Here is a 13,099-nt window from a genome sequence, read left to right on the forward strand (position 1 = left end):
CAGAATTCCAAGGCATGGAATAAAATATGTTTTCATAAATACGAGCACAAAAGCAAAAAAAAAAAAGGACATGAGGGAGAGATTTCCAGCCATCCTGATCCATCTCCTTCTACCCCCGATTTCCTTGGATGTATAAGATGGATGATGGTGAAGGAAAAGCAGCATTTTGGTACCTCAAAGTGGGCCGGATACAACCAGGGATGGTCCATGACGCCCACTACGTGGCTGCTTTCTGTTTAATTTTTGAGCCCTCTTGGCAATAAATAAATAAATAAATTTAAAAAAGAAAGAGACCCAGCCAAAATCTGCTTGAGAAATGAGGTCAACAGGAGAAACACCCAACTAGTGGTGGTTTGTGGCTGGATGTGGGTTATTTAAACACTTTCTCCCTCGACTCCATGAAAGCCAAGACTTGGTCCCCAAAGGTTATTCCATCAATAACTCCTAAACTATCCTAAGGGCCTTATCCCCAAAGGGCTCTTGAAGCTGCATTGAAATGGTTCCTCCATCACAGGATTTAGCCACATGGAAAGACAAAGAAGACAACAACAACGATGAAGAACAAGAACAAGAAGAAGGAAACAATCCCTTGCTAGACTTGAAAAATATTCTGAACAAAATCCAAGATACTTTCGGGGGAAGAAAAAAAAAAGAAGGAAAAAAAAGTTTTGACCCATCTTCCTTTGCTTCAATGAAATGGGTTTGGATTGGCCCAAAACACATATTGGAGAAGAAATATTATATCACACTGCGATCCCTGTCCCAATAAATCCCTCTGTCCTCAGCCTTTCCCAGCAGTAGGGATCCAAATTTCCCGTTTGTCTCCCATTTTCTCACTTCCGTTCTCTTTAGATAATATTTATACTTCTTTAATCTACCGACTGTGATGGATAAGAAAGAGATTTCTCCCTACAAAACCATTTATAATGGAAAAAAAGCCACAAGCACGATATAGAACTTTTGTGCGCACGGCGCTTCAGACAAATAAACATTGCTCCTTTTTCTAAAACATCTAAACATCTTGTCTAGGAAATATTAGACCTCAGTTGACTGGAAAATGAAACTGGTTTTATGTTCTCTCCCCAGATCTCTTGTGATAATACCAATATTTTTCCCCCCTGTCGAGAATAATGGCTTTTCTACAGGTCAGCAGAGAGGAAAGTGCTTACATATATTTCTAGATGCAAACGCTTCTCCGATTTACCTCATCTTAATGTACTTCTGAGTTGGGTGCAAGTTACTCCATGACTCTGCATAACAAGAGCCGGTGGAGAAAAACCCCGCTAAATAAATCAGTCGCTTCACAAGGGGAAAAAGATGATGATAAAGGAATCGTGTGGTTGTTACAGCATCAGTAACCCACGCAATGGGGGCACAGCAGCAGAAACAGAACCATTCAAGGCGCCCATTTTATATATATATATGAAAACACATAATTTTTTTTCCTGTAGATTAAGGAGGAAAGAGAACGAACCCACTCCAAGTGCAACCCGACCACCTAAATTCTCCGTACGGCTGAAGCTGCGTCTGGTTGGAAACTATACAATTTTCCCACCTTTTTGCAGAAAAACTGAATACCCCAACCCAAAAGCTTTTGGCAACAAACCGGCCCAGTCTCTATTTATTTCCTGATATTTGTCCTCCCTGTGTGGTAAAGCCTGGCGTGTCAAAATATCAGTTACAAAGAAAGCATCATTATTTTCTCATCTGCAAATCAAGAAATAAGAAGAGTTGCATCAAACCCAAACATTTTCAAAGCAAGAGCATCATTTTTTTAAACTATGTTTGGACAAAAATCTCATTTTCAGCCAAAAAAAAAAAGGGTTTCAAAGGAAAACTAACTGCACAGATAGGCCCCTGCACAAGGAAATGTTTCTGTTCCCTTTAGGATGGGAACTGCAAAACAAAGGGCATGAAAAAATCCTACATTGTCACTACTTATCATTCCTGGTTAACAATATAAGATATATGATAGGAGCAAAACTATTTGGTGGCAGAACATCACAAATGAAGTCTGTTTTCCCTGGAAACTGCATAACCATTTGAATTAATTTAATTTGAAAAATCAAATTAAATTAAACTGTAGAATAATCCCCAAGGGAAAGCATATTTCATTTGCAATGTCTTCTGATAGAGTATTCTCTGCCAAAAGTTTTGCTATGCATCTGGCTTTGGATCTAAATTTATTACATTAGCTCTGGGAAGACTTTTAATAGAAAGTGAGATTAAAGGGTAAAAAAAAAAAAAAAACTTCTGATGGGGAAAAAAGACCCTAAAATTCAAGAAATACGGCAAGAATTGCTGAGCACAGATGAGTCTGGGCTGCTGCATCTCACCTGGTTCTGTCTGCACTGGTTTCAACCTCCAATCAACCAGGAATGAGATATGTCATTAAGCGACTCGAGAGCTGAAATTGCCCGTATCCATATGCACAAATACGACGGCTTCAAAGCTGCCTGACAAGCTGCGACATCTTCAGCTTGCTAGCCAGTCTAATAGCAACCAACAGGGGACGAAAATAAAAAATAAAGGGTCAGGAGATGATGAATGGAGAAAGATTACGCGCTGTCTAAATCAGCTTTGAAGGACAAGACATGAAGAAAAGCACTTTCTTGCTCAGGTGGAGCCAGGCGAGGGCTTTCATTGCCAAAGGGGAGGAGAAAAATCAAAATAAGCCTCAAAAACCCACCAGAAGAACACTGTCTTATTAGTAATAGCTACCTTGCTTTTTAAATAATCTTGGAGATAAATACAATCTAGGGCAGATCTCAAACACTCTCTGGTTCAACAGGTTGGGAGGAGGAAGGCGGTGACCCCATCAGTGTTCAAAATACGGGTCACACACAAAAGCAGCACTTACAAAATGAACGGTCTTGCTTTTCATGGCAAGAAATTGAAGAAAATTGCAGCCAGCAGCCGCCTGTAGCTTGATGCACTGGTAATAATCTATTTCTTCCTTTCTTTTTGCTTCCAGAGCAATAGACGCCGGCATGGAAGGGGGGATTTGCTCTAAACAAACAACCCAATCCCTCCAAGAGAATCTTTGCACCAAACCCAAATCAAGTCCCCAGACCCCATCCCACTTCCTCTAAAATAAACACCCATGCTCCGAGGTTTCTTAATCAAATCCAAAAGTGTTAGGACTTTAATCTCCAGTACTTCAGTCACCTTCTCGGTTTGTTTTAAATCTTGATTGGAAGAATTATCCTGACAAGAAAATTAGCAGTCAGTCAATAAAGCTGTAGCCCAGGGATGCAAGAGGATTCATTTGATCTCGTGGACAAACGCACCCAAGACGCTGGACTTGACTTGGCCGGCAGAGTTCATTAGGATTTTAACCACGAAGTGCCAGTAATCGTATTTAAAGAGATAAGAAACGCGACTAGTGGCAGCCGTGGCCACCGCCAGAAATTCTCATTTCTAGCAGTCACGGGTGCAAAATCAATACCCGCTTTTGGATACGAAAGGAATGTCAGGCTTGACAAAGCGCCTTTGGATTTGTTTCTACCCCCTCCCACTCGTCTACGGCTTCAAAACCAAAAAACGAGAGGAGATTTCCACGCTCTCTGCAAGCCAAGGTTCTCCCCTACTTGGCTGGCAATTCCTCGAGACTTTTTTTGCTGGCGACAACCTCATTCCATCTATCCTTGTCAGAGCGCATCTTCCTCCCCGCTCCAAGCAAATTGTCTTCACGCCACTTATCTCCGATTCTCCCGCATGTGCGTCGCTGTATCCTGCTCCATCGCCCAAGGGGAGTTTGGATTTGCACAGGAATTGAGAAAATCTGCTCCAAAAAATACACCCTGGGAAGACGATGGATTAATCTCCAGATTCTTTTAATTCATTTATAAGGTGATAGGGAGGAGAATTCTACTTTTTTTTTCTGCTTTGCCCTCTATGAAACCCCACAACAGTGAATTATTGGCAGCAAACTGTTCAGCAGGCGCTGGTGTTTATGAACTTTCAAGCCCGGTTATTTATGAACTGATTCTCTATGTAGCATTCTGTGAGAAATGGTTGATGCAAATGTATTTCAGCCTGTGGGTTTGCTCGGGAATGATTCAACGCAATGTCGCCACGGGCACACGCATTTCGCTCGCAGGACGAGCCTAACTTTGATGCATGGGCTCTGAGTGATTAAGCACGAGCACTCCATTAAGAGAAGGAGCTACATGAGCAGATGGAAAGGAGCTTCCATGTGGCGTGAGGACCAGCTCACCCAAAACCAGCCACGGTCTTGCTGATGTATGAGAGGGAAAAGTGTCTTTGCAGCCTTTTCACGGTCCTTCTGCTCCCTACGTGGGTCACTTCCACCCCACCAAGGACCTTCCAAGACATCTTGGTGACATGAGCTAAATGAGGACTGATTGACGTTTCCATCTGTATGATGCCTGCTGTGATAGCTCTGTATGATATCTAGCATGAAGAAGACCCCATGAAAACTTACTTTCCTCAAAGTTTTTCCTGATTTTGCAAGAACAGGAAGGGAACACGAGTTTCCATCACACCACCACCAAAAAAAGAAGAAAAACACTAATTTTCCTCCAGTCTTAGCCACCTAGAAGGTGGAACAACCAGGAGCAAGGGTTCGGTACAAGCCAAGCATCACCTAGAACTGGTTGCCATGTGGACAGGCAGACTTGGGCTCACATCCTAGTGTTTGGAAGTTGAGAAGGGAAAGGTTGATCCAAGCAAGGTTCTCAAGAACAAAGAAATCACCAAGCAGCTCCTCGACCTCACGACTTGCCTGTTGGTGGGATAATGAGTCCTGAAAAGCTCAGGGACAGCCACCAATTCCAAAGGCGACCAGGATGGAAGACTCGAGGACACAAACTCTTTGAGATGGCTGCAAATTACAGGCAAGCAAAGCAGAAGGAATCTCTGTTTCAAGCAAGACTCTTGTATTAGTATATACCACATTTGACATGTCCTTCCTTACTCTCTCGGAGCCTCTCTGAGCACCGCCAATCAAGCAGAAAAGTTCCGGGGCGAGCTGTGAAATCTCTGAAATGAAAATCAATTTCATCTCCATTTTGCGGGGACTAATGTGGCATTTACAACATAAACAATCGTTTCTGGTAGGGAGAGGAAATTTAAAAGCTGCGCCACAGAAAAAGAAGCAATGTTTAAAATTGTGGCGGGAGCGAACGGTCAGATTAGGGATAATTATTAAAAGGGTGTTGGGCAGCTGAGGCACCAAGGGCAACGACTTCAACAGGCATCTTTACTGACCAAAACGCCTCAAGGTTGGGGCACGGCAGCTCTAAATATGAAGAAAAAAAGCTGGTGGGGGGTGTTTTGAATGAAGGTGGAGGATGGGAGCTGAACTTCACAGGACAGCTGCGTTGTGTGAATAAATATCATCTCAAATAACCACCACTGAGCTCCTTAGCAGCCGGAGAGGAGCCCACGCCAGAGCAACAACTCAGCTTTATCAACACGATCATATAGCTATAGGATGCAAAAGTCATTGTATTTAACTAACATCACCCCGTCCTTTATTTTGAGCAAAGCTCTGGGGCTTGTGCAGTAGCCCCGGTTGGATTCATCCCGCCACGTGAATGAATTTTGGCTGGAAACTGTAAGAACATTTAAACTGCGACAAGGGCAAAGTGGTGGAAGAGCATCTCCAGAGTACCACGGGGTGATGCTGGCCGAGAATTTAATTAACTATAGTCCAAACATCAGTAAGTACACAAGCAAGAGGAGAGGAGTGGATGTGTCCCGAGAGGTCTTTCCCAGTGCAGAATCTCGCAACCATCCCCTCTCCACGTGATGCTTTCTCATGCAAGCTAGAAATGGATTAAATCTCTTTTTCCCTGACACAAAGATTTGGCTTTTTCTGTCCACACAGCCAAGCAGGACGTGTAGGAGACTCAAAGCAATCCTTGCACTCTGCTCGTCTCTGATAAAGCAGCGACACCGCGCACAAAAGGAGACGGGGATGAGCAGCCAGGTGACAGCGGTGACAACGCCTCGGGGAGGAGGAAACACCACCAAAGAGGAGTTAGCGAGCAAGCCGGGGCTGTTTTGTCTGCGGAGAAGATGAGTGGGGAGAGCCGCGGGAATAATCTTCAAACACACGAAAAGCCACCGGCAAGAGGGAAAAAAGCGACTCTCCATGTCTGCAGCAGATAGGAAAAGAAATAATGAGCTTAAATTGCAGCGAGAAAACGTTAGGAAAGACATCAGAAAAAAATAATAGCTTTGCAGAGCGGCCGTCACTGCAGGTTGTTAAGTACAGCTTAGATAAACCTATTTCGGGGATGGCCAAAGTGTGAAAGTCCTGGCCAGCGATACACAGGCTGCTCACTCCAACCACCACCACGTGCAACCCTGGAAAACTTGGAATAAAAGAGCATCTGGTAGCAAAGCCACCTGGCAAAGGGACCAAATAAACAGCATAAACTTCACGGCTCTTTGTCCTGCACCTCACCTGTGTGGGTGTCATTGAGCAAAGCTTATCTGTTCAGGATTATATTTAATCTGAGCGTGGCGGAGACATGATGCTGTTCTCCTAAGCCTTACTTCAGCACCCTGACATGCATTCAGATCTCCTGATGAAAGAAGCTAGATCCTATTTTCCCTGGTTAAGGATAAAACATTTTGCAGGAAAAAGATCTCGCCCTCGCAGAAAGGGAATGAAAAAACACACCCAACAAACCAAAACCACAAGGCCTTAATTTTCCTGTTGACGTGAAGTAGATTTGGGCATGATTGGCTCACAGATGACACCAGATCGTTACACCGATAGCTTGATTTACCTTGATCAGAACAGCAATTTAATAGATATTTCTTTCCAAAGAGCGCTAATCACCTTTTTCCCCCTTCCGTCTGCATAAAATAAGATGGAAACACACCATACAAATTGCTTGCCACAGTCCAAAAAATGCTAATAAGCTGCAAACATCTAAATCACGGCTCGAGACCTCGCACGCTAAGGTAGGAAAACAGTGTCGGCGCATACAGAACTATTATTTACCGGCGTCAGAAATAACTATTGCATTTGCATAACTACGAGCCTGCATGACAACTTCTTCCGGGGAACTGCTTTAGCTGCAAAAAAAGCCATGACTTGGACGAATTGGGTATTTTTTCTTTTTAAACAGCAAGAAAATATGAACCTGGATGCCAGCACTTAACCTTTCAAGGTCTCCGTTCGGCTATTAATCTGCACAAAAGCGGGGAGAAACGGGTTCTTAATAAACAAATAAATGTACTTTTCAGTGCTGCGCTATTAACTCCAAACATGGACTGCGGAACTGCCTAATTGAGCCAAGTGGAGGGATTATGGTTTTTATGCCAGCAACAGGTTCGCTGGAAGGACCATGGATGGAAACCTTTGGTGTCTGTGGTCTCATCCCCTCTCTTTGCCAGCTGGTTTCCTTTTAAAAGGAAAGATGGAAAAGAAACATCATATTGCTTTGCATCCCCCATTTCCCTGCAAGGGCTCTGCTGCCTCTACCCTTTGCCTATGCAAAAAATAAATCAAAATCACGAGGTAAGACTGTGCATATGCTCACTGATATTTCAAATCCCCCAATTAACGGGAAGATAATTCATGCATTTAAGCATTAAAAAGGTACTTAAGTCAGAATAAATTCCGCTTCATTATTTCCCAAGGTTCGCCTCCCGCAGCCGAAGGAAATTCAAGGGGCAGATGCGACCCCTGCGCCTGCTCCTCGCCCCACCTTGAGTCACCATCGCGCTGTGTTTGTCCATTCATTAATTCCTTTGTGAAATTGAAGAATATGAGCCGGTTCAGTGTACTCCAACCCGAGGCTGCAGCAAGAGAGGGTTTGAAAACTAATTGCCTGGGTATGTCCCTTCACGGATCAAGCATCCCTATGTAAGACACTATAGAGAGTTCAAAGCCTCAGTAAGGAAGAAACAATCCCATGTATATCACCTTTAAAATAAAAAATATAATAATAATATTTCAAAGGCGAGCTGGTTTTAATCTTCTTTATAACAGGTTTCCATGTTCCTGCAGTTTAAGAGGTTTGTGCATTTAGCGCCGGAATAAACAACACTCCAGTAATTGCCAGGTCACTGTTATTTACTTCTGATTTTTTAAATAAAACAACCCTTCCCATACAGTCGCCTTGAGAGGGCTACACCATGATTTTCTTTATTGTCTCCCACTAATGAAGGCAAGAGGGCAGGAGGACCAAGTCAGATGGTAGAACCAAAAAAACAACAAACCAACTTATGTTGACTTTCGACATGATATTAAAAGCAACTCCCACCTGGAACAGATTAATTGGCCTGGTCTTTGCAGCCTGGTGGGGAATAAAGACCAACACTAGAAACCAAACGCATCATTTTTTTAAAAATTATAGCTGCTTTTCTCATCTGGGCTGGTGAAAGGATTATTTCCCCACCTGTATGTTTTCTGTGCAATTTGTGATGTGCAGATAACGGGGACGGCGCAAAGCACGAGGAGGGAACAACAAGCCAGGCATGCTAAATCAAGCTCCCCAAAAAACCTTACAAATTCTTTGTATTCTTCATATTTGAGTTGAAACCCTTGTTGGTTTTTAGGTACAAATGTTTATCTGTATCCTGCCTGGGAAGAAAAGCAAAATGACATGGCAAAGGTCACCCAGCAGAAACTATGGAGAAGTCCTTGCTCCACTTGCTCCAGGCAAAGCATCGGATGAGTGCACAAGGTTTTGCAGCTCTAAATTTAAGCATTTTTCTCCAGGTTGAGCTATTAATGATAGTTCTGGGGTGTTTCATGGCACCAGGATAGTGCTGGATAATTCATGAACAGGGAACAGGAATGAACATTTACGGCTAGTTGGGAAATTCACTTCCCCGAGAAAGCTCAGCAAAAAGCAACCGAGATGCTGAGGATCTCACTACATCGACATTTTCTTTTTTGCTGTGAGTGTTTTGCTGTGAGCTGGTTGGTCTCAAGAGCAAGGAAGGCTTGGTTTGAACATACGCCATCGAATTTCGGCCAAAATTAGCAATATGTTCTTTCTTTGATATGCTCGAATGGTTGACTGAAAGCAGAGAGTTCCTGCTGAAAAGCTCATGCTAAAATAAAAAGTCTTATTTTCAGTGGGGAAAGTGAGGGGGGGAACAAAATCTGCTATCTCGGCTTGGCCTGGCCCTTGTCTGTTGGTACCGCCTGGCCAAAAAGGGCTCCAAAAGCCCACAGGAAAATATGATGTTACTCCACATATCTCCACAGCTTTTGAGGGCTGGGGTGACTTTGGATCAGAGCCCTGATGGCAGCTTCAGGCTTTAGGAAATTTGAGCAGAAGATTTGGCACCTGCCATCGATGCGTTAACTGCAAAGAAGGTTCCTTCCTGAAAGAAAAAAAAAGGGAGAAAAAGGGTCTTGTGACTAGATATACCCCTCGTTGTCTTATACAAAACCAGGAGGCAGCAGCACTGGATGAATTAATGCTTCATTAAGGACTCTTATAGATGCCAGTGCATCAGCGCTCTGTTCTTGATGAGCTACAACCCAACACCTCGAACATTTGGCTTATTAGAGACAAGAGAGCAACTCCGAGGTTATTGCCTCACTCCAAACAAGCTCTGCGTATTTTGTAAGAGACTTAAGGCCTCGAATGCTTTATTTTTTCCAAAGCCTTTTGCAGGCGACGGTCCCCGCCGAGCCCCCAGAGTGGCTGCGTTGGGTTATGACAAAAAACTTCCATTTTAGCTCTGGTTTGTTCCCTCGTCTCGTAAAGTTTACAGCCTGCTGGAGGGCCCCTTTTCACAAGAACGAGGGCTCGACGCTCCAAGAACACGAACTCCAGTTGAGATTTGCAAGAGGCGATGGGGAATTTCACCTCGCGGCTCCCATTAATTTCCATTGTGGTGGCAGGGATGTCGAGCACATGATTTATCATGAGTCTTGCCATGTTTTGTGTTTCTTTTCGGAGTAAAATATCACCTTTCTTTTATCTGAAAACAAGCCCCTCTCCCAGAGTCCCAGCCTCATCGTTGGCACGTTAAGAACATTAATAAAAGCAATCTTAGCATTAATGAATTAACAAGTACCTCACACGCTTCATTATGTTAAAGGGGATCAGAAATCACGGGGTTGTTCACGATGTTTCACTGATTGAAGTAATAAAGACCCAAAAGTCAGCTTTGGAAACCAAACCTGCCATGCAGGCTTTGCACCCAACACAGCAAGAAAAGGGGAAAGCAAAGAAAATCAGGTTTTCTAAGTATAATTTTCATTAAATCCTGGCAAATATGATGGATGTGTGGTTTCACCACCGCGTTGCCCTCCCAGCAGACGTAATGACGGCAAACAACAGGTGTTCAGCTGTAATAGCACAACTGATTCCAGGTTGTGCTGCCACCGAGGAGGAAGAAAGGTCTACAGGAACTTGCTTTGGCAATAATTTGCATAATTAAACCAAGCATCAGGTGGAAGGTTTTCAATAGGAATAACTATCCATACCTATTGGGTACTTGTAAAGAGTCTATTGAGCTCACTGTCTAAATGACAAGATAACTGTTTGCATTTATATAACTTCTTTACACGCAGAAGGGTCCCAAAGTGCTTATAATCGACTATCTACAGGATTCATTTACCTAGGTCTGAACCGCATTGATTCTGGTGTAGAGCACAGCGGCTCTTTAATGACGAGCAGTAACGAACCATGAGAATTCAAAGGAAGAGGTCAAGAACAACTCAGCTATCTGAAAGTACAAAAAATGAGGGGATTTAGGTACGTGATGCGGGTAAAATAATGTAAAATCTGACCCAGAGCCCGTGGTCACCACCTTCAATCATCTAGCAGAGGTTCCTTCAAACTATACCTGGCTGATTACTTTCCATTTTTGGTTGAAAAAAAGCCAACCACACACATATAATTCCCAGCAGAAACAGAGAATTACCAGCCCTATTTGATGGCACCTCGAGTCTTCTGATTGATTGCCCAGCTAAGCTGTTGACCAGGGATGACCCAGTGAAGATGCAGCTCCCATCCAATGTGACTGGAGAAAGAGTGACCCAGGAGGCGGAACAATATTTTGCATCCTTATTAGAAAATGGTAATGGTATGGGAGCAAATATCTCTAGTTTTATTTGGATGTGGCTAGATATTAATGCGCTTTCCAGCTAGATATTTAGCTGGTCCATCTGCATCACTCTAAGAAAATTAAGCCAACAGGAGACACCAACCCGCAGCACCCAGGCACTGGATGTCAGACCTTAATTCCAGCATAGGTGACCAAGTCAAAATAGCCTTTCATATTGAAGTCCAGTACGTAGGCCATGACCTCCAAACACCGTGGATCTCTTAATAATTCAACGTTACAACAGATAAGCACATAGTCACACCCTAAACCTCCCCTTCCTTTCTGTAAACCCCACTTTTTTAAGCCTCACAAGCTTTTTTTAAGCCTCTGCTGCTTTCCCAGGTTGATGCCATATCATGGTTGAGGGCACGTAGAGCTGTTCACTGACCCACGTAAATAAGGTGGCACACGGTTATTACCTACTGATCCTCACTATGTCATCACATGGCTCCCAAAGAGATGCTTCCGCAGCACACAACTCTACTAAAATAGCTGAAAACCTTACCAGAAATATTTGTGACAAGGAGGAGACGGACGAGAACCTCAAAAGAGTCCAATAGGACCCACTATTAATACTTCTGAAAATTGTGAGGTAGTGATGGGTCTTTGTCAATGACATCGAAGGTCTCTCATAAACCAGTTCAGGGGATGAAGGTCCTGTTCCAAAGGCGATAAATCAGAGACGACGGGGGGAGCCACCAGCATGAAAACTCATGAGACAGGGAGCAAAGTTGACCAACAAATCTGAGACACTGCATGGGAGAAAGGTGTATTATTTTTTTTTCTAGTCAGTGCCGTTAATTACTTTCAGGGCTCGAAATAAAAGTCAGCTCCAGGCGAGGAGATCTGACAAGGCTTGGTTGTGTTCTGTGTTTGCTGTGCCGCCCTCCCTCCGTCGCTCACCTGGTGGAGAAGGTTTGCTGGGACCGCAGTGACAGCAGATAAATCACCGGCTTTGCTTGCCAGCATTGAAAAATGAATTTAGGGGCTCCGCATTTCTCGTCGGCGCATCTCCCCGGGAAGATGCGGGCTGTTTTAAATGGAAAGCCATGAAAAATCTGCAGCCACATCCATTCGGGCAGTGCTGGAGATGGGTCAAATTGCTCCTACCACGTGAGCTGATGGAGAAGGGGACAAGCGACTTGGGTGCCCATTACCTGAGCTTGATAAGACCCGGCAATGCATTAACCAGATGGTCATATGTGTGCCGCAAACCTGTTATAATGTGCAAGAGGCGTGCACACCAACATATTACTACAGATAAACCCAATATCAAAGCGATTTCAAAATTGAAATTGAGTCCACCTTCTTGAAACGCCCCGTAAAAGCCTCTCGGAGGGTTCCCTGAAGCTAAATAGTGATGTGGCGTGTCCTGCAACAATTACAGCAGCTTAGGAGCTGCCTGTCTCTCCCCTATCAAACAAAACCAGTCACTGTAAAGGAGTCAGATCCGCTGGCAATGCCGCAACCAGGTGTTTGAAACAGAGGCGAACGGAGAGCAAAATTAGGTCAAATCTGCTGATGAGAGATGAATAAATAACAGCTGCTATTCCAGGGAGCTTTTGTTCTCTGCAAAAGGAGAGCAGGTACCTTTGCAGATCTGTCTCCTCTCATTCCTGCTGAAATGGTGGTTTTCAAAGTTTCGTGGGAGCAGGAAAAGAGGCTGTGGGGAGGGAGGAGGGATTTAAACGGCGCATGGAAATCCGTAGCTGAGCCTACGAACAACCAATTAACGGAGCCAATCAACAAATAACAGTGAGAATACTACTGAAAGACTGTCTTTGCAAGTTCTGTATTGTCAGTCCATCGTGTCCAGACAGGGCACGCCGCTTTATAACTGCATTATTTCCTATGCAAATATAATAAGAAAGTGGCTAATAACAGGACGGCGAATATTTTCAAGGTGTGTTTTATTATCCACTTATCTCCACTGCTTGCGAAGAGAGGCCTGAACATTCCTCAGCCTATTTGAGGCTTTCTGGCAGGGGAAAAAGACTGATGAGCACTATAAAGTACAGAGTTAATGAAGGCGACTCCATTG

The 13,099-nt window shown here is 43.8% G+C and overlaps 1 protein-coding gene across 1 annotated transcript in view; it reads right to left on the reverse strand.

Moving 5' to 3' along the window:
• The window catches only part of KIRREL3 (kirre like nephrin family adhesion molecule 3), a gene marked incomplete at both ends in the record, with an annotated part of 213,652 nt that overhangs the window by 112,410 nt on the left and 88,143 nt on the right, over nucleotides 1-13,099 (reverse strand). The window lies entirely within an intron of this gene.

Source organism: Streptopelia decaocto (assembly GCF_964273445.1).
Source record: "Streptopelia decaocto genome assembly, chromosome: 21".
Taxonomy (NCBI): Eukaryota; Metazoa; Chordata; class Aves; order Columbiformes; family Columbidae; genus Streptopelia; species Streptopelia decaocto.